Here is a 917-nt window from a genome sequence, read left to right as displayed (position 1 = left end):
ACTCTGCAGTGGCTTTCAACACAAAACCAAAAAGAACAATTTAACCATGTGTATTCCACTTTGAAATGCTGATCGGTCAGCACTGAGCCTGTAAATCTCTTCGTTTATTTAAACTTTCTTTGAACTCGACAGCTGCAAAGGCAAAAGAACTATATTAGGACTCAAAAATAAAGGTGAATCAAAATGCAAATCACCTAAAATGATTCATAGCATTAAACTGTTGAGGCTGGCTGGAGCTAGAAGGATGGGATAAAAATTATGGTGCTGTTGTTTTGTGCCATTGAGACAACCCTGACTCATGGCAACTGGCCCTGTAGGACAGGTAGAACTGCCCCCAGAGGTTTCCAGGCTATCAGTCTTACCAAAGAAAATGACCAGGTTTATTCTCTAGTGGACTCATACCTCCAACTTTTCAGTTAGTGGCCAAGAGTTTCACCCTTGTGCCTCTAGAGCTCATGATATAAGCTATACTTACATTAAAATGGAAAAAAATAGTGGTATCAAGAATGTATTTAACATAGATAATGAGAAGTCTAACAAGGACAGAAGCATTAGTAAGTTACTGAATGACAATGCCATTCTTAGTTTATTAGATCATGGCTGACTGTGTGTAGTCACACAGAGTGGGAAACTGAAGCACCTTCTGAGGAGGTGATTTCAAAGCCAAGTTTCTCAAAATGTAGGCCAATGATGTCCATTTGACTCAGCCTCATTCATTTCAGGGAACACTTACTAGTCACCAGGAAACCTATTGGTTGCTAGGGACATAAGCATGTAAAAACATGATCGCTACCAAAATATACTGCCTTCTGTTGGAATTACTTCAAAGTTGTTAAATCTCAAAGCCAGATAAACTATATAAAATATACTGCCTTCTGTTGGAATTACTTCAAAGTTGTTAAATCTCAAAGCCAGAT

The sequence above is a fragment of the Echinops telfairi genome, unplaced genomic scaffold (assembly GCF_000313985.2).
Source record: "Echinops telfairi isolate 266 unplaced genomic scaffold, ASM31398v2 ScPeMD7_3533;HRSCAF=4204_0, whole genome shotgun sequence".
Taxonomy (NCBI): domain Eukaryota; kingdom Metazoa; phylum Chordata; class Mammalia; order Afrosoricida; family Tenrecidae; genus Echinops; species Echinops telfairi.
This window is presented reverse-complemented; position numbering follows the sequence as displayed.